Below are 21,490 nucleotides of genomic sequence, written 5' to 3' on the forward strand. Positions count from 1 at the left end.
ATTAAAAGTTAGAGGAAAACTTTTACACAATTATTCCAAATATGTAAATTAAGGCTAGTTACTATTATTGAGCATTAAATTTAGCTCTGAGCTTACTGGAAGCCAATACAGAAAAGAAAACATGTTATGTTTTATAATTCTTATTATCTGACAAAACACAGTTTAAAGTGGAAGACGAAGTCAACATTGTCTTTGGTAATAGTTTTAGAGATGATCCAGGAATGTTCATCATGATCACTTGTTTCATCAATGAACCACTTTCATACTGCCTTTGACTGTGTTCATTTATGAAACACAATTAAATATTGCTGTTTTGGTCTAAATGTGTCCCCCCAGAATTCGTATGTTGAAGTCTACCCTCCATTGTGATTGTATTAGAAGGTGGGGCCTTTGGGAGTTGATTAGGTCATGAAGGCTCTGCCCTCATGAATGGAATTAGTGCCCTTACAGAAGAGGCCTGAGGGAGCTTGTTTGCCCCTTCCACCATGTGAGGGCACAGCGAGAAGGTGCAGTCTATGAGGAAGCAGGCCCTCACCAGACACTGCTGGCACCATGATATTAGATGTCCCAGCTGCCAGAACTGTGAGAAATAAATTTCCGTTGTTTACAAGTTACCCAGTCTATGGTATTTTGTTATAACATTCCAAATGAACTAGACAATTGCATTTATGGAATACAATTTGCAACACATTGTACAAAATGATGTATATTCTGGAATGAGTCCTCTTCCCACTCCTTATTCCCCTTTCCTTACATACACACTCCTTGCCTTTCCTCACCCCCAACAATAGTTCTGGGACAGGAAAATTTTCATTTACTTCTAAGAAGGTATGAAATCTTGATATGGTTTGGCTGCCCACATCTCATCTTGATTTGTAGTTCCCATAATCTCCATGTGTGGTGGGAGGGACCCAGTGGGAGGTAATTGAATCATGGCGGTGGTTCCCTCCATGCTATTCTCAGGATAGTATGTTCTCACGAGATCTGATGGTTTTATAAGAGGCTTCCCCCTTGGCTCTGTTCTCATTCTCTCTCCTGCTGCCCTTTGAAGAGGTGCCTTAGCCACAATTGTAAGTCTCCTGAGGCCTCCCCAGCCTTGGGGAACTGTGAGTCAATTAAACCTCTTTTCTTTATAAATTACCCAGTCTTGGGTATTTCTTCAAAGCAGCATAGGAATGGACTAATACAAATCTTAATTCTTCTTGTAAACATTTATTGAACACCAACTTTGTGCATCTTTCTCTTTTCAAATTATAAATTATTTCAAATGTACAGAAAATGTTATCCCTAGAACTCTTACCAAACAGCCTTTACAGAAGTTTGTGATTAATAACTATCTGCCAATAGAAGTCATTTGCACATAGGTCCAAGAATCATAGAATTTTAAAGGTGAAAATGAGGTTAAAGAACATTCGCTAACTCCTTCCTTTTACATAAACATTAAGGACTTATATAGGTTCTTATACCTAGTTAGTAGAAAAATTGATGACAGAACTTACGTCCTCTAGTACTTTTTCTACTATACCATAATATAGATTTGCTGGATTATATATACATTCAAACTGTCCTTCTATTCCTGTATGTGATAAACCCAAGCCTTGTGTGATCTTGTTACTCTCTATACAGAACTTACATCCTTGATTAGTATGTAGACTATCAGTTTGTTTATTTTTTTAAGAGATGGGGTCTTGCTATGTTGCCCAGCCTGGTCTCAAACTTCTGGACTCAAGCAGTCTGCCTGCCTGGTCCTCCCACAGTGCTGGGATTATAAGCGTGAGCCACCACACATCTGGCCCAGACTTTCAAGTTTCATAGTGAAAGTGTCTGGCAGATTAATGAGTTGTTGATGCATTCAGTCAAGAAATACTTCTGAACTATGAGGTTCATAATTTGAGGTTTATCTGGTTAAAATCATGACTGCTTTCATTAGTGCTTTAATTAGTTGAATTCTGTATTTCAGAGAGGCAAAACTAGGAACTGCATTTTACTGATAATTGAGTTATACTATGCCTTTTAGGCAAATGGAACCCTTATTTTTTTTGTCCTTATGGTCATTATTAATATTTTGTTTGTTCTTATTTTTGCTTGGAGAAGGAGAACTATCATTGCATTACTGCAAACAGTATATTTATTTACCTCCTGCCCATGAACACTTCTTTCCCTATTTGGAGAAATAAGATACTGTTTGTTCACAGACCTCCCTAGTGGTCTGTCTGTTAAGCAGCAGCAGTCCTGAACTAAGGGCACAAGAAAATGGAGCTGGTAATCACAAGCAAATAATGCAAGACTTTTAACACTTTACATAACAGATTCAGGTGGGGCTTGCCTACTTTATTATCCAAGGTGTTGCTATTTCCTTTCATGCCTTTGGAGATCCCAGAAGAAGGGGAGCTAGCTGAGTCAAACCTCTGTCTCACAGGGCTTTCATGAACAATGACAATTCATTTCAGCCTAGAGGCAAAGAGGGTGGCTTTTCTTACGAGACTTTTGTTCTTATTGCCTGGTGAATTTTTAAATCAAATTGGTGGAAAATTGGAATGTTTTCCTCTCTTTTGTCCTTTTGCATCTCCAAACCTCCCTTCCTCCCAGTATTTTTGAGACCAGATAGAAGCAGATAGACTCACGGGGGCTTCCTTTGTCCCTAACTCCTATCTAGAGTACTTGCTTTTCCTAATATATATAGAAATGATTTGAAAGAATTCTAACTAACCTCAGATATGGAGATAATGACCACGACTAAATGGACTGAACATCTCATTCATATCAATTCCAATTCATAATCCTATTTTATTTAAGTGGTTATCTTTGTCCTTTGGAATTCCAATTAGCCAAAGGATGCCAGTACTGTTAATAATACCGTATGCCAAGGGAAATTATTTCCTCTGCTTCCACAACTACCAGGGTTCACTTTGTGGCAGCTGTGTGATAACATAATTCCTCTTACCCACCACCTCTTTTGGGCAATATTTGAAAATGAAAAAGGGAAAAGAGCTGGGGGAGAAATCATTCAAGTAAATTTACAATAGTTTCAAAACCAGATTTGCTCATTAAAAATAGTACTTGAAATAGATAGCAGCAGTGGCTTCCATTTTGTAATTTTTTTATGATCCATTTCATTTCTGTTCTCTAAGCTACTTAAAACCGTTGTAAGCTATCGATAATATCATAATTTTCCCCAAATTATTTGGCTCCTCATTTCATTTTCCCTGCTGTGTTTTATAAAATTTCCTATCAGAAATAAGAATTAACTAGATATTTTTGAAATTTTGAGTAATTTTTATTCACTGTAGAGTTAGATTTCTTTTAAGAAAAAGAAAGCTGGTACAGTAAAAATCAGCATTTCAGATGTGGGTGGCAAGAATTAACTAGATTTTAGAGTAAACTGTGGAATAGTGCCCTCCTCTTTGCTCCTTAGCATACTTTGTTTTCTGAGCATTTATCACCACCCGTCATGTATTTATTTGTTCATCGTTTGTCTTCTGCTCCCCACTGAAATGTAACCTCCATGAGAGAAGTTGCTTTAACTCCTCTAGTTACCCAAAGACTCTCCAGTGCCTAGAACAGTGTTTGGCAAATATTTATAGTAGTTGCTCAGTATTTGTTGTATTAGTGATTAGCCTGCATGAGCTATCTGGCTTGCCCATTTCAAGTGCTGTGATGAATATTCTATGCCTGAGAAATCATCCTCCAGACTGGATCGTTACCATTATCTTCATTTGGCATTTTATTACCAACAAGATAGTACCCCAGGTACCATAATAAAAATGACTTAAGTGCTTTCCATGTCCATGTGCCTTTATATTTTACTTAACAACATATATTCTTCACATTGACATACATTCATTCAGTAAATATTTGTCGAAAACTTACGAGTCAGACACTTACTTGCCCAGAAATAGAGGCATAAATAAGATATTGCACCTCTACTGTAACTCTACTAGAACACAACCCTAGAAAAAATTCAGAATCTGTCATCTCCATAGTTGTGGGTTTCTCTACAACGTTGAAATTTATTGTTGTTTTTGTGACAACAACATACTTTCGCTGATTTTTCTGATACCTTTTGATTCATCCTCATCATTGATGTTTCTTTTTCTCCTTGTACATTAAATGCTTTTGTTCACCAAGGTTCAACCCTCACACTCTACACAAGAATCTTTCTGTGTGATTTCACCCACTCTCATATTTTTAACTGTCTATATGCAAATCATTTCTAACTCCATAGCTATAGCCTACAGTTCTTCCTGGAACTTAAGGCTCGCATAATGAAATGCCTGCTGGACAATTCTACCTAGATGTTCAATAGGCACCTTCAGTTCATGTCAAAATCTTAACTCTGCTTTTTCTTCTAAAATCTATTCCGTTTTTCATTCTTTGTAGGCGGCACCACCATCCAGCTGCTCACTCTAGCAGGGAACTGGGTGTGAACCTTGATTCTTCCTTCTCTATAAATCTCCACATCTCACAATCTCTGTATCCTGCCCGTTTTCCTTCCTAAATATTTCTTGAATGTGTCACCCCTGTGGCTTCCTAACTGCCATTGTCCTATTCCCATGTTTTACCAACTGTTGCTGAGACAACTGCAGCAATCTTCTAAATGGCATTCCAGTTTCCAGTCTTGTCCCCTTTCAAATCCTTCCATTCTTTTATAATTTTGCCCATTGCGTCCCTCTGCCTGGACTGCCCTCCCTTGTTCTTTTCATTGGATGAACTCCTGCTCATCCTTTAAAACTCAATTCGGCCCCATCACCAGGGGGGCTATGAATATACTTTCTCAGTTCTTGCATGGTGCTTTCAGCATGTTGTTCCCACTGAATTCCCACACTGCTTTGTCTTTGTTTCTTTATCTGCCTGTCTTTCCTATTAGATAGTGAGCTCATCGGGAGCATGTCTTATTTATCTTTGTAGATCCAGCATTAAGCATGTCATTGGGAACTTAATAGGCCCTTCAGACATTTTTGAATAAATGAGTAGATGAATGAACAAAAGAACAAACAGCAAACAAAGGGTAGCTTTGAGGTACAATATAAGTATATCAAAGAATATAATATTCTTTTACTTTAGATATCAACCTTATAATTTATTAGGAGAAATACAAACACAAAAGGGCAGTAATCTACCAGCCCACATGTAGTCTCATATTCCAGTACAGTTTTATCTGACTTTGCCTTTTTGATACTGATGACACAGGGAGCATCTGGGGCTAGATAAACTGCTCATGCTCTGAACTATATGTTGAATATTTTGATAGAAACTCTTTTTGCCTGTGGCTTATTTGTTGTATGCCGCTTGAGTGTGGACTTAATTTGCATGACTGCAATAAATGAAAAGTGTTTCTTATTTCCTACTTTTAGTACATAAATTTGACCTTGATCAATGTCAGCAAACCAGGCCTCTGGCAACCACTTCACAATTTTGACTATCCAGAGAAGTTCATCATCATCTTTAGACAACTTTACCCTGGAATGGCAGGTTTAGTTAGTATCAGTGGAGTCTTGTCAGACCTGTTTCCTAACAAAAATGACTTCAAGCAGGAGTGTGTGGTTTTCTCTGAGAAAGCTTTTCTTCCCCTGAGCAGATCATAGCCTCCACAAATGTCTTTGAAACAGGCATGCAAAGGTTGCTTTATACAGAAGATTGTGACACCGAACATGAGGTTGCTTTGAATGGTTATCCTAAAGTGACCTGCCAAACTGAAGGGCAAAAATGCCACTGCTCTTGAAGTCTTAAAATAGTATCTCTTCTTGTTGAATCCATGGGAATAGAAGAAAGAAATTGTGGTCAGGCCATATGAGAAGGAATGCCAAAAAAAAAAAAAAAAAAAAAAAAAAAGTCACCATATCCATTTAGCACTTGGTAACAAAAGGTAAGAATAGACATTGAATACTGTACTATTTTTAGTATCCATTCCAGCATAGTGCTAAGTATGTCTTGCCTCTAAAGCGTGTTACTCCTTCTACCTTCCTCCATCTCTAACAGTAATAAGCCCAGTCACCTAAGTTCAAACTCTGAGTCAACTTTGACTCAAGCTTCTCATTGATTCCCTAGAACCATTGGTTACCAATTTAGATTTCGTTATCTCTTGAAACTGTTGTACCTCCAAGTACTCTAAAATTCTCTTATTTGAACATGTCTACTTCCTTCCACCTTTCCTAGTCCACACCCACTCTGCTTCTGCTTTTCCGTTTGGTATTCTACAAGCCTTTTTCCCATTCAACTTTTCCATCTATCTCATTTCTGTCCCTACCCAACTATGACTCTGCTGTCCAACATGTTAGTACGTACTCAAAAGCACTCCTCATTCATTCTCTACCCAATTCTCCAGCTGCTCCTAGCCCCAACCCTGCAAATAGCCATTGTCCATTTTCTCCTCTACTGTTCCCAGACTAATTAATGCTGGTAGGCAACGACATATAATAGTAGCATGTTGATCAGGCCCACTGCAAGTGAAAGAAAAATTCTAAATTCATTAGTTAGAATTTTGAAAACAAAACATCTGTCCTAATACATCTACTTGGTTCTGAAAAACTGTGATTACTGTAATTATTGAGAGGTTTCTGTAACCCGAATACTTAATTGGGTCGTACATGAAAATTATTTTTAAGATTAAAAGTAGAGCATATATTGTACTGACAGAATTTTCTTTAGGATTTACATGAGTCTAATCTGATAGAATGGAGGAATGTAATTGAAAACTAGGAAGAGAAATCTAGGCGTGGAACTTCATCATCCTAACATTTTTTTCCCCGATTAAAAGCAACATATCAGCATGTGTTTTTCAAATACAGGCAGTCCCTATCTTACAAATGGCTGTAGACAGATGTAGGGCATATTATTGTTTGAATCCTGATTACTCAAGTGGGAAAACTTTCCTTTAGATGTCAGTTGTTTGGAATCCAGAAAGCATTTTCCTACCAAGGCAGTGTTATAAATGGTGGTTGGGCTCCCCTAGGATAGCCAATAATGTTACTGAAATACTATACATTTGCAGTGAAACAGTAGTGAACACATTTATGATATACTACTAATTAAACAAAAGCAATAACGTTGAATAAGATCATTTTATATTTTGGGCTTCAATGGTGGTGCTTGAGGAAAAACAGGTTTAATTATAAGAGGATGAAAAGGTAGATGGAGACTGTGTGAAGTCTCAAAATAGGGCTCATGAGCGTTTTTGAAGACTTCAAATGACACGTGTTCTTTATCAAGTCTAACTGATTTTGAAACTTGTGAACTTTTACTTCCCTTTTTGTGGTTATAAGTGTTTTGTAGTACAACTGTTGTGCTATGATTCTGGTCAGTTTTTGACTAGTGATGAAAATAAAACAAGGGAAGAGGATAAAGGAAGAGGATATGGTGCCAGAGGAAAATTTTGAGAAGAGGGGGCTTACATGCAAATATGAGGATTAAAAAAACAACTTTATACTTTAGCATTCCACAAGCACCAGCAACCAAAGGAAAAGGAGTTCTTTCTTGCTTAGTTCTTAGGCCATCCTATATAAATGTCCTAAATAGAGATAAAAGTTGCAAGAAGTTAAAGAAAGAGGCTAAGTTGAGCCACACTATAAGAAGATGATATGTAAACCACAAAGCTTGCATGAGCTGAGGTAGGAAGAGAGTTATTTGCTTTTGTTGTTGTTATTTGTTTTTTGTTTTCAGTTGTGTCTTAATCTGTTTAGTGTTGCTATAAAGGAATACCTGAGGCTGGGTAATTTATAAAGAAAAGAGATTTATTTGGTTTACGGTTCTGCAGACTGCACAGGAAGCACAGTGCCAGCATCTGCTTCTGGTGAGGGCTTTAGGTTAATTCCACTTATGGCAGGAGGAGAAGGGGAGCTGGCATGTGCAGAGACCAAATGACAAGAAAGAGAGAGGGAAGGGAGCTTACAGGTTTTTGTTTTTGCTTTTGTTTTTAAACAACCAGCTTTCTCCGGAACTAACAGAGCAAGAACTCACTCATTACCACAGGGAAGACATCAAGTCATTCATGATGGATCCACCTCCATGACCCAAATTCCTCCTATCGGGCCCCACTTCCAACATTGGGGATCAAATTTCAACATCAGGTTTGGGGGATAAACATTCAAACTATGGAAAGTTGTATGGACTATACCTTGGAAGAGGGAAGGATATGTTGGAAGTGTGCTACCTTCTAAGTGTCAAAGGTTGAGTCAGAGAAATATAGAGAAAAAAAGGCCAAGGTGGGCAGATCACAAGGTCAGGAGACCAGCCTGGCCAACATGGTGAAACCTCATCTCTACAAAAAAATATATATATATATGCTGGGCATGGTGGCGCATGTCTGTAATCTCAGCTACTCAGGAGACTGAGGCAGGATAATCACTTGAATCCGGGAGGCGGAGGTTGCAGTGAGCTGAGATGGCGCCACTGCACTCCAGCCTGGGCGAAAGAGCAAGACACTGTATCATTAAAAAAAAAAAAGATTTTAGTTCTGTTGCACATTATAAATGGGATCCTCCTTTGATATCCTTGGAAAGGATTTGGTAACTACTTATATTGTTTTTCAGTCATGTTTTGTATTCACATTCATTTTTACTTGGCTATGACTCTGTACTGGTAGGGAACTATGAGGCAGCTTGGCTTTATTCAAGTTATATAGGTGTGATAGATTTCCCAAGATCACATTAATTGAGCTGTCAGTGGGGGACAAAAGAGTATGATTACTCTAAAGAGGAAGAATAGAGGAGGTAGAAGAAGACAGATATAGAGCCACATAGTTAATTCTCTTTGCTGTTTGCCAGCTGATCAACCAACAATTATTCAACAAATTTTTACTGTGCTGTGTTCTAGGCAATGTGCTAAGTGCTTAGAGATGCAGTGGGAAAGTACTTGGAATACAGTAGTACACATGATATTACTTCTGCCCTCATATGTTTTACAGATAAGGGGAGGGTACAGATAAGTAGATAAGGAATTATAATGAATTATGTTAAGTGTTAATGTGGAGGTACTGTTGGGTATTAAGGGCATTTATAGAAAAATCACCTAAATCTGACTTTTGGAATTAGCACACATCCTAGAGCATTCTAAACTGATATAGAAAGATGTGTCAGAGTGAAACAGGAAAAGAGAAGTTAGGTAAGAGGCAAATATTCCTAAAAGAAGAAATAATGTTTAAGATTCAATCATATGGCAAGAAGCCTAGAGAGAGTACTGGAAAAGAAAATAGCCAAAGAGAGATTTCTACTTCTGAAAATTGTGTAGTAACTTGTGGCAGAACAATGCTCTGCCAAGAATATCTACATAAGCCAGATAACAGACAAAAAGTCTGTTTGAAGGCATTGGGAAGTAGCCAAGACAGCCAGGGCTTGAGAAGTTAAATCTCAAGCAAGGAAAACTACAGAGAAATGAGGCATATTTCCTTTTGGGGCATTTGCCAATTCTTACAGCATGATACAAAGAAGTCACCAGAAGTTCCAGCTATCTTATAGGCTTAGAGAGAGAGGAAAACATTGAGGGCTGTCAAGGCAGTCAGTACTGAAGGGGGCCAAAATCCTGAAGAGAGTGGATGAGTAGAGAAATGAATTTGCACTCAGTAGTTTTAACCTCCAGGCATTTGCCAAATCCTTAAGCTGTTCATGGGATGAAAAAGCCTAACTCATCAAGCAGAAAGTGACTGAAAAGCAGAGTGGAGCTTTCCCACTCATAGTATAAAAGAAATAGAAAATAACGTTCAGGGCCCTCCACAGAGGAGCAGCCCCAAGAAACACCCTAACATTTCGTTTGGGACTCTTAAAGAACCTACCCGTTAGGAATTGGTATGAACTAAATATAGACTGAACTTTTGAAAGACTGCAACTTCACCTATTTGTTAGTTGATTCCTTGATTAGATTAAGGTGATCTACCTCTACTCCAGCTGCCTATAAATGATAGAGAGAACCCTCTCTGGAGGAAAATATCATCTAGTGGCTCCAAGATTTTTGCAAACAAAATGTCTATATTTAATCATGCATTAATTGGCTTATGAAGAAACTGAACCAAGGGAAAAATCAGACAGTAGAACTAGACCTACCAATGATTCAGCTATTGACATTCTCATAGACTTTTAAATTAGCATGATTTTTAAAATTACTATGATTAATAAGTTTGAGAAAATAGATGACAGTATTGAGAATCTCTCCAAGGAACTGGAATCCATTAAAAAGAGGTAGGAGGAGAGTGACAATTAGTGAAAATTGTTTCAATAAGGAAAGAGTAGCTGATACTGACTTATGCTACAGTGAGGTCCTTTGGATGTAGTAACAAGGAGCACAGGTACTAAGAAGTCCTTTGGGTTTCATATATAGATCGTTGGTGAGTGCAGGTTCAGTGGAGTGGTGGATAAAGAGGCCATGATGGTGATAAGGTCAGATTTGAGGTGAGTAGGGAAGGTGACTATGGAAACATGAAAGGTATGATGGGCTTAAAGTTTTGGTCCATTAATTTGTAGTGTCATAAATCTATTATATATGACTCTTTAATTTTCTCTAGAAACACTCATCGACTTGATTAGAAATAATAGAGATAGGTTGTATTGTTCTCCTTCCCTCTTCCCCCTTTCCCATTCCTTCCTCTCTCTTCCTTCCCCTTCCTTCTTCCAGTCGTTTTCCATTTTTACTTCCTTTTCCACTACTATTTTACATTATTTTTCTTTATTCTTCTTTCCTTTTCTTCCTTTCTTTGTTTTCTAATAGAGGAAATAGAAATAACATTTGTAGATTGAGGGGAGAGAGCTTGTATATTGAGAGACCTAGTTAGACTCAAAGCATGCCATCATAAATCTGAGATATTTAGAATATGTATTCCAGTAAAATTGGCTAACTTAATTTTTACAGACATAGCATAGATCACAGTTAAAATGCCTTTTAGAGGCCCATTCTGTTTTACAAGACCAAAATTAAATGTATATATGCTTATATACATACTAATATTTATCTGTTATGTGCACGTATCTGTGTGCATCCATGTATGTAACAACACAGTGTTTTACTGAAGTAAATTTTTAGGATTGAAAGAAATAGGTTTCTCTAGTTGTATAGACTGCTTATGAAAACATTACAATTCAATATGTAGAGAGATGATGATTACAATTTATTAGTCCATCACCATTTGGAACAATAGATGGCCGAATGTAATTAACCATTGAAAGAAATACATTTTACGTGTCCTAAATTTCATTTCTAATTACTTGTAACTGAAACTCCTCTCTAGAATCTTAAAATCCATTTTGTCTTATGAAAGGCTTCATTGCTTATCCCTGTTGTTGCACTATTACTTTAGATTAACTTCATTTTAAAATTACATGTCAAATATAATTTGCTATTAGTAACGTGGAATGTGTGGCTTCACTCTAAGAAAAAAGCCTGTTCAGCATTTTTTCATATCATATACCTAAAAAAGAGCTTCCAGGATGATTAGATCACATCTGGTACAATGTAGATCTATTTGTACTTGCATAATGCATGTGCATGTACACACTGTGATATTTTATGACTATTTGGGTACATTGATTTTTCTATAAAGAGAACTATTATCCACATCTTTTTGCACAGAAGTACACTTAAATATTGGCATAGGTAAACAACTTACTAAAATAAAACTCATGCTTGGCACAACTATTACTGGTGTCACAGATTTTACAACTATAATATTTCTGAAAAGCTGGCTTGAACGCTTTGGAACATTTTTTTCTGAGTGAATGCAGAGGCAGTTTGGTGAGCTGTAAAACTTCTACTTTTCATTTTGTATTCTAGTCTAGGCCAAATCTTGTGTCACTAAATCTGATTCTATCTTGAATTGTGGCCCAGTGTCATCCCCAGAAGGAGGCTTCTCCCCAGCACTGGCTAGGTAAGCAGCCTATGTGAAACAAAGGAAGCGGCTTTGCCAGCAAGCAACTATTAAGAATGGGAAAGAGTTCGAAATAGGCTAACAAAATGCAAAAAGTAAATCCAAAGTCCAAAAGTAGAGGCAGCTTTAACTCTGCACTATTTTTATCTTGTGATCCTGTTTGAAGAAATGTCTCAATTCATTATAACTGAAGTAAAATTCACTAGCATAATATGGAAACAATCTTAAACTGGTAAATATTCCTTCTCCTTACTTAACATAAAATAAAACCCATATTAAGATATTAGTTCCTCCTCGTCAGCAGAAGGAATCTCTGTATAGACTGTCTGAGGACGTGGCAGTTGACTGACACTAGAGTGGGCAATCCCAGAGACTGGAAATTGATGTCAACAAATTTGGTTTTGCCTGCTCTGTTTAATCTGTAATTAGTCAAGTTTAATCTTAGTGGATAAGGTATCTGAATTGGGTTCCCAAAACTCATCTTTATTTCTATTTTTTTTTTTTTTTTACATTTTGCAATAATTTTGAATATTTTGAATATTTTTGAATTTTGAACATAAAATTTGCAAGAATAGTACTTGGAAATTCCTGTATACCCTTTACTCAGATTCACCATTTTAAACATTTAGCCACATTCATTTTGTTATGCCTCTTAAATTTTTAATACTTCAATTACTGTTTCCTAAGAGCAAGATTATTCTTGTAGGTAACAATAGCAAAGTTACCAAATTCAGGAAATGTATCATTAATGTAATACTTCCATCTAATCAACCATCCATGTTCCAATGATGTTAACTGTCTCAGTGATATCTTTTATAGCATTTTTCTCCTCCAATGCAAGATCCAGTCCAGAATCACACATTGCATTGAGTTGTTATGTCTTCTTAGTCTCCTTTAATGTGGAACAGTTCCTCATACCGTTGCATACACTGTTAAATATGAAGAAAACTGGTCAGTTATTTTGTAGAAGATTCCTCAATTTGTATTTATTTACCTCATGATTAGATTCAGGTTATGTACTTCTGTCCTAACTACTACATAAGCAAAGTATGTCCTTATGGTTCACATCTGGAGGCACATAATGTCTCTCTGTCCCTCACTGGTAATGTTAACTTCGATCATCTGGTCAATGTGTTGCCTGATATCTACATTTTATAGGTATTATTTTCCCTGTTTCAACTAATAAGCAATCTGTGGAAAGACACTTTACGACCATGTAAATATATTGCTCTACATCAAACTCCCCCGCTAGCCTTAACTACTATTGATGATTCATTCCTGAACCAATCTTTACCACAACAGTTGCATGTCATCTTGTACTAATTTCTTTTGGAATGAGAAGAAAAACAATAATTTACTATGGTAATTTTCTGAAGAATACTGTTGATTTCCTTTGACAATGTTCTAATAAAGGAAATTGCTCTCTATGGAATCGTAGTGATCTGTATCCTCTGAGTAGTTTACTCATTCTAACTCAACCAAAATGAGCAGAAATTAAAAGCAAATGATTTTTGCTCTAGAATCAATACTTATGTTCACAGTCAGTATATATGCTCTGCAACAAGTTGTACTCTGGGTATACATATACACAATTTCAGTGTTGCTTAAAAAAAAAAAAAAGAAAGCATTTTTTTATTGACTTAATGGAAGAATTCTGTAGTTTTTAACTACTTTATTTTTCTGGAATTTGTTTACTTTAAAACTTTTCAGCCTTTGCTTTTCCATCTCTTTAACAAATTATCACCTCATTCATTTAGTCTTGTTCTATTTAATAATTTATATATTTTTATTCTTTTGCCATTCCACATTGCCTAAATCCTTGTGGCTAGGATTACTTAAATTTTTCTATGTGGTTTTCATTCACCCCCATTCTTATAAATTATGTGTATCATTTATTTACTAAATATCTTGGTCATGTTCAAGAATTGAAGATGAGAGTTTTCAGTTATCACATTGAAAAAGATTAAAATTGTATTATGTACATATAAATATTATACTATAAAAATCCTTGTGTAAGTTCTGCAAATCAGTATTTTATATACTTAGTGAACTGCACAAAAGGCAACTTCTATTCAGTGTAATAACCCTAATTTTATTTCTTAATTTTAAAATTTTAATCTTTTCTACTTAACATTCTCCATAAATAGCTTATTGTAGTGTTACAATGAAAGAAAAATTTTAACATCCTCATGAATCCTGACTACTTAGTATATACATATGTAAGGTGAAATAGGTTAAATAGCTTGTGTGACTATTTTCTAGTTACTTCATTAAGTCTCTAATGCCTTTTGGATAAACAAAAATGATGAAAAGTAGGTCAATTGGCTACCTCAGCCAGGTGATCAAGATCAACATCATTAGAGATAGTGATAAGACAGGCAGATAATATGTTCTCTTCATGCAATGAGAATGGCATTTTACCTCCGTCTTCCCCCAGAACATATAACCCCAGTCTAATTATGAGGAAATTGTCAGACAAACCCAAATTGAGGGACATTCTACAAAATACTTGACCATTACTCCTCAAAAGTATCAAGGTCATCAGAAACAAGGAAAGTTTAAGAAACTGTCACAATCTAGAGGAGCCCAAAGAGATGTGATAGCTACATGTGATGCTGTATCCTGGCTGAGATACCGAAACAGAAAAAGGATAGTATGTAAAAACTAAGGAAATTTGCATAAAGTATGGACTTTAGTTAATGATGACTTATCAATGTTGGTTTATTTGTTTGACAAATATGTAGCATGCTAGTATAAGATATTTACAACAGGGGAAAGTGGATACAGAGTTTATGAGCACTCTTATACTATCTCTGCAATGTTTCTTTAAACCTAAAATTATTCTAAAATAAAATTTTATTTTAAAAGATATGTGTATTGGGAAAGTTAAATTTTCTATGAACAGTGATGTTGGATTCTTAAAATCAGAAAGTCCCTGAAAGTATACCATAAAATGTTTTTTTTAAATTGTATTTATTTATTTTTTTGAGACAGAGTCTCACTCTGTCGCCCAGGTTGGAGTGCAGTGGCATGATCTCGGCTCACTGCAACCTCATCCTCCTGGGTTCAAGTGATTCTCCTGCCTCAGCCTCCCGAATAGATGGGATTACAGGCATGTGCCACCACACCCAGCTGATTTTTATATTTTTAGTAGAGACAGGGTTTCACCATGTTGGCCAGGCTGGTTGAACTCCTGACCTCAAGTGATCCACCTGCCTCCGCCTCCCAAAGTGCTGGGATTACAGGCGTGAGCCACTGCGCTCGGCCAAATGGGGTTTTTAAATACTTGATAAAGAATAGATCATGCCCAAGGTCACTATCATCTAGCTTTATATTTTTGAAATAACAAAGTATACAAATAAATATATACTGATTATTGTTTCAAGTACTATATGTTATAGAGAATAAGAATAGGAAGTGATTAAAAGACTATGGTCCCAGTACGTGGTAACATTGGTGAACACAATTTATACAAACGACAGAGACTAGAGTCTTCATTCCAACCTTTTACACATCCTTAGGGAAAGTGCTATGTAAATGATGTAATTGCTTTATACTTCATAGAGATACCACACAAAGGGAACACTTTTAATATCAAGGGATTCTAAGAATTTCAAGAAGTTTACTAAATGAGGAATTAGAGGAAGATGATGCAGGTAAGTATATCATAAGGAAATATAATTTTAAAAGCTTATCAGTGCTAACTCAGGCTCAGCTATTATAATATGTAGCATCTTATGGACAAGGACAAAATAAATCTCACTGAAAACTTAAGACCATTTTTCACCTTGAAAACTCAATGTAGAATTTTCCATGAAGAGCCCTTGTCATCCAAGCACTCAGATATAGTATTGACCATATGAAGCCACACTAGTACTTCTGGCTCATTGGAATGAAAATATCATATGAGTCAGCTTTTAAATTTTTTAAAAATTCTATTATTCTGATCTTAACACATTATTACTACATGAAATTTATCCTCAACATTTTGACCAGCTGTTTTTAAGTAGACGATTGTACAGGTATGACAAGTATATTAAAATACACATAACCATTTCATATTTGTATCAGAGTATATCAAATTACCAATGTCTTCGAATATTCCACACTAGAAATACCTGTTTGTAGAATTTCTGTACTGGATCACTTACCTCTTCTTTCTATAGCATTTTGGCTTCCCACCTTTCTCCCGTAAATCCAACAGTCCAGTTACACTTTTTTCAAGTATGATTAAATATTGGATTGAAAATCATGTACCCTGAAACCTCATAAAACTCTGTCACCAAAGAACATGTCATCAGATTGAGTGGGATCCAATACAGACCTGGATTATATAAAAATTATACAAAATTATACACAAGCAATTAAGTCTAAAATACATTTCTTTACTGCTGAATTATAAGCACAATATTGTGCTAGGTACTGTAAGGGTTGAAAATAAGCTGAATAAACCATGATCTCTGTTTTCAAGGACCATACAGTTCATTGGAGGAAGCAAACATATTCTAATACTTTTATTACAATATATATTCATATTTCACAATAGAGGTAAAACTGAATTATATGGACATATGGAGGAGAGAAGGATTGACTTTTACTAGGGATATCTCAGAAGCATTAAGGGCAGAAAAAGTATTTGAATTGGGCCCTAAATGAATGCAGGAAACGTCAGTAGGTAAAAATGGACTAGGAGGATAGGGTGGTATTTCAGATAGAGGGGGCATAAAGGTGGAAAAGCATGCAATGTTTACAAGTAGCCCAGTGCAACTAGAGTGAGAAGTCAGATCCTGGAAGGCCAAATATATGACTGGGGAGTTTGAACATCATTCTGTATTAGAGGTTTTTGAGCAGTAGAATTTCAAAATCCTATCTTATATTTGAATGTCTATTGGGCAATCATGATAGACGGGAAGAGACAGAAACCACTTAAGTGATGCTATAATAAGGCTTGAGTTTATTTAAGTAGATACGTTCACTTAATTTTAACAGGTTAGTTAGGTGTGGTAAACAGCCTCTAAGATAGTTCCGAATGATTTCTGCCTCCTGGTATTCATGTTCTTTGAGTTTGGGCTTGGCCTAGTGACTGGCTTCTAACAACAGAAGGAGAAATTGATGGGATGTCCCTTCTGAGATTAGGTTATAAAAAGAATGTGGTTCCCTTCCATCTTCTGTGCTCACTCTCTGTCTCACGGATCATGAGCTTCCATGTTGTGAGGACACTTAAGCAGTTTATAGAGTGGGCCACATGTCCAGGAAAACCTGGTTGCCAGTAGCCATGTGAATGGACTTAGAAGAAGGTCTTGTCCTGGTTGAACCTTATTTGAAACCGAAGCCTTGGTCAGTGGCTTGACTATAACCTCATAATAGACCTTGTGCCAGAGACACTACTTAAGCTAAGACTAAATTCTTTTTTTTTTTTTTTTTTTTTGAGACAGTCTCGCTATGTCACCCAGGCTGGAGTGCAGTGGTGTGATCTCGGCTCACTGCAAGCTCCGCCTCCCGGGTGCAGGCCATTTTCCTGCCTCAGCCTCCAGAGTAGCTGGGACTACAGGCGCCCACCACTGCGCCCAGCTAATTTTTTGTATTTTTAGTAGAGACGGGGTTTCACCATGTTAGCCAGGATGGTCTCGATCTCCTGACCTCATGATCCGCCCGCCTCGGCCTCCCAAAGTGCTGGGATTACAGGTGTGAGCCACCGCGCCCAGCCAAGTCTAAATTCTTGACATATAGAAACTGTGAGGTAATAAATGTTTAGTGTTTTAAGCCATTAAATTTTGCCATAATTTATTAGGCAGCAATACGTCATTAACAGAAGTCAAATCCAATATCTAGCCTGGTTTATCTTTGTACTAAATTATTGAATATTTTATTTCTATCATTTCTATACATAATATGGCTTAAAGATTACTGAATTATAAATAAAATCTAGAATTTTCTCCATATTGCTTAGTATAATCTTAACTATTATATTGTGAAAGCTTTGTGATCCCTTACATTTACAGCTTTTAGAGAAATGAAAGATACAGGATTTATATGTAAGAGAGGTCTTAGAAACCTATTTTGAAATTAAACGTTTTTAATATTTTCTGTTCATCCTTTTTAGGAAAAAAAAACTTGTTTATAAAGTTTTTACTAAAGTTAAAGAGCACTAACTTTATGGATTTACTGCAGCTTTGATAATGAAAAAACTACTGGAAAATAATTAAAGAAGTTGCTAATCAGTTCATTAATCAAGTGTATCTGCTGCACATTATACCGAAACAAATTGAAAAGGATGCTGTACTAGCCAGAAACTCCCTCTCAAATAAAGTCAAAAGTGAAGATAAACTAAATTGACTTTTCCTTTGTGGTTGATTTCTATCTAAGTAGATCCATCTCTAAAACACTGAATAAAGAAAGTTGCCCCATAGATAGATTCAAGACTCCACTAGGATTCTGTATCTTAATACTACTGAGAATAATTTGAACTATATTTAATCATTCTGTCTTTAGTTTTTGTTTTTCATTTTGTTTTCATTTACAACCCACAGACCACTTTCATTTTTAAATGTTAAATATACTTAGAAAGAAGAAAAAAAAAAACACCACCTTGCTCACTGCATTAAGACAACTGGTTTTGTAACCCGATCAAAAGAATTAAATAGCTTTCTATATAGCTTACCCTCCCACAAAATCTTTCAATGCACAAAATATTTGTCAGTGGTCAGAATGATTCCAGTCCATCCCACTCTCTGTGGTGCCTTAACTATAAAAATGGCAGTGAGGCATTGCAGCTTGAAAAAAATACAGTCAGATTTTCGGTTATGATTAGAGTAGATCTCCCAGAGAGGTCTCTACAGAAGGCTCAAGGTTCTCTAAAGGGTAAAAGGAATGACAAAATTCTGACTTAAAACAATATAGTCTTTCCTTTCTTTTCTTGATACCGACCTCCAAATATTTTGGGGTTTTTAAAAGCCAAATTCTAGAAGAAATTGATGGTTCAAAATTGGAATTCGCTTGAGTTTCATTAGGTTTAAGCCAGATACCAGCCTATGTCATTTTCTAAAAGCAGAATAATTTAGTTTTAAAGCAATAGTACAAGACGAACAAACAGGTACCTGGCAATCACATTAAGACTCCCTTGGTGTAGACAGATATGTATAACTTCTTTTGACAGGTTATTTTGTTTATTCATTCATTTAATTTTGGCACTCAATTTTAAAAGAGCTTAGAAATCATAGTCTTTTGATATATATAATTGGTATGAATCTGAAATCAGTAAACTAAGATGCATAAGAAATGTAATTTTCTTTATTTTCTTGTAACTGAATTAATTCTATCTTAAGACCCTATTCTACTGGAAGGTACCATGGAAGATAAGAAAACAAACCACAAAAAAATACACAAATTTATACTTCACATACTGTCCCCACCGTGTTATAAGGATATAATACTCATTCATTAAGACATGAGTTGCATGTTTACCCCATTATAGATTATTTAGGATTATGCTGAATTTACAAATGAAGGAAATGAGCAAAGAAATGCCACTGGATAAAAAGTGTTTTGCTTTCCAGAAGCATTAATTTAAGTGACTGGCCCATGATTATCCATCTGCTCTATCAGTGAAAGATCCCTAAAGACAATGCTTGTCTTCTATCCTTGTCATACTCAGTACACTGTTCGCATTAGCAAGTATTTGCCCAAAATTGCTCAATTTGGGATACAGAATAGAAATATATGAACTGCAGTGAGTCACTGATAGGATCTGAGTGAAAATTTTTTACATTTTTTTAAGGCTTAGGTGAATGGACACAGTTTTCTATTGTTTTGTTTACCTTTGTCTGGTTTCCCTTCCCACCCCCATGCACATGTGCGTTTAATTAAACAAAGACGAGTTCCAGGAAGTTGGGAATGTCAAATGGAAACAGACACCTTCACAGGAGCTGAGAAAATATGCTATATCATTTATCCTTGTGCAAACATGCAAACCAGATTTGAATAGTTTTTAATTGATTTGCAAACTTTGCAGTAGAATTTTCTGGTAATTAGCAACTTGCTGAGATTAAGTGAAGTCATAGTTAGCTTCACAGTGGTTTAAATCATATTTCATTGTTTTGCATGTTTTAAAAGTCATGTTGTAAATTTAAAACGCAAAGAAAAAAATCACCAACTTATTAATACAGAATTGATCATTATGCAACCAATTAGAAGATATAAATAAATATACAAATCAATCATGTATAAAATGGTAGGTGCTGCAGAATGTTTACACTGTACAGGCAAGTGCTTGACAAATAATAATGAGCTATAAAGATAGACTAGAAGCAAAACAGTAATTTGGCAGCTTTGTTGGAAATATTTTCTAGAAATGAAGATGCATGACCTTCCGTGCCTTTGTTAATCATCAGTTATAGATAGTTAAAATGTTATATTTACAATAATTCTGTGACTTTTAAAGTAATTGTTTATACAACTACATTGAGCTTACTAGTGGCAGTATGTTCACATGTACATGCATCTCTCTTGAGCTCTCAGGAGAGAGAAAAAAATCTGAGGAAGTGCTAGCAAGCATAAGCAGGGAGATAAGAAACATAAACTATCTTACAAGTATAATAAAAATCACCCATTCCTCATGGATAACCTCATGGATAACCTAACTTCCCAATTAAACATGACATTTCCTCCAAAATATTAAGCGGCAAACTAGAATTCTGTTTCGGAAGCCAAGGAAATTAAAGAAAAATAGAGTCAAGGGTTAAGTAGAAGAGAAGAGACTTAATTACATTTAGCAAGGGTCCCAATCCACTTAGATACTTACTAGGGTACTCAGCACTTGTTCACTGCAGCATTTGCATTTAGCACTTTTAAAATTGGGATGAAATGAGTTTTATAGATACTAGAGGAATCATTGTGAGATCACAAAGAAGTACTGTGATATCATAACTGAAGCTAGGAGAAGGGAAAGCAAATTCATATCACAGAGGAAAGCAAACTTCCATCCTCTCAAGTTATCTTTCCAGTCAACATTGCCTATCACATATGGTGTGCAAAAGGGGACAGATTAATGAAGTACTCAACAGGAAGGTATAACAATCCAAAATATGTCCTTTGTGACTCTCTATCCATTTCTGCCATATTCCAAGGAAATGCAGAGATATATCTTCACTTCTATGCCATAATATACTTGGGCTGGGAACGGGGGACAAACCCAGAGTGATTGTTCTCTTCCTGTGTTCATAGTGTGTATGTGCACACACATGTGAGGGTGAGCCTGCACATGTTCATACTCCACGGCAGTCTGACTCCACTGATTACTTTCTAGAATCTTTTTTCCCTTATGTGCCCTGGACAAGATAGTGGACAGGGAACATGGTAACAAAAACAAAGATAAACATCCTTCTGTAATTCTAAAGAAGCATTTTTCTGTTTCCTCCTAGGAGAAATAAAAATGCATAATTTAAATTACCAATTAGGATCATGTTGGGCTTTAAAACTTTTTTGGGGGTAAACTGCATGAGGGTTGTAAAAAAGTCATGCAAAGAAAGACACTGAAATCTCCTAATACAGCATGTTGAGAAGAAAGTTAATGATCAGTTTTTCTGGTAGTTTTTGCATGTAAGCCTACTTGGAAGCACTGTGTAGGCCTTACTGACGTTAGCG

At 36.0% G+C, this 21,490-nt stretch overlaps 1 protein-coding gene and 1 long non-coding RNA gene across 6 annotated transcripts in view; one reads left to right on the plus strand and one right to left on the minus strand.

Moving 5' to 3' along the window:
* Nucleotides 1–21,490, plus strand: part of DIAPH2 (diaphanous related formin 2) — a 908,418-nt gene that overhangs the window by 830,287 nt on the left and 56,641 nt on the right. The gene's annotated exons all lie outside the window — the stretch shown is intronic.
* LOC134739050 (uncharacterized) overlaps nucleotides 11,074–21,490 on the minus strand; it is a 79,115-nt gene continuing 68,698 nt past the window's right edge. Inside the window, exons 4-5 of one of the 2 annotated variants that reach the window (XR_010125478.1) lie at nucleotides 16,000–16,172; nucleotides 11,074–12,777 (exon numbers count right to left, since the gene is read on the minus strand). This is a non-coding gene — a long non-coding RNA (uncharacterized LOC134739050). The remainder of the gene's footprint in view (nucleotides 12,778–15,999; nucleotides 16,173–21,490) is intronic. The other variant, XR_010125479.1, reaches the window with a different exon arrangement.

Source organism: Pongo pygmaeus, chromosome X (assembly GCF_028885625.2).
Source record: "Pongo pygmaeus isolate AG05252 chromosome X, NHGRI_mPonPyg2-v2.0_pri, whole genome shotgun sequence".
Classification (NCBI taxonomy): domain Eukaryota; kingdom Metazoa; phylum Chordata; class Mammalia; order Primates; family Hominidae; genus Pongo; species Pongo pygmaeus.